Genomic DNA, 331 nt, shown 5'->3' with positions numbered 1-331 from the left:
CCCATCATGGAGAAATCATCCAAATTTCTCCTGGAAGGATCAACAAAAGCCTCAACAAGGCTTTAACAATGGTGGACGCAATAGGCTGAGCAATAGTAAGCCATATCCATCATCTTCTCAGCAACAGACAGAGAATTCAGAATAAAACACTTCTAATTTAGCTAATATTGTCTCTGATCTATCAAAAGCCACTTTCAGTTTCATGAGTGAAACAAGATCCTCCATCAGAAATCTGGAGGCACAAGTGGGCCAATTGAGTAAGAAAGTCATTGAAACTCCTCCCAGTATTCTCCCAAGCAATACAGAAGAGAATCCAAAAGGAGAGTGTAAA

Source organism: Arachis duranensis, chromosome 9, assembly GCF_000817695.3.
Source record: "Arachis duranensis cultivar V14167 chromosome 9, aradu.V14167.gnm2.J7QH, whole genome shotgun sequence".
NCBI classification, from domain to species: domain Eukaryota; kingdom Viridiplantae; phylum Streptophyta; class Magnoliopsida; order Fabales; family Fabaceae; genus Arachis; species Arachis duranensis.
Note: the sequence above shows the minus strand (reverse complement) of the source record.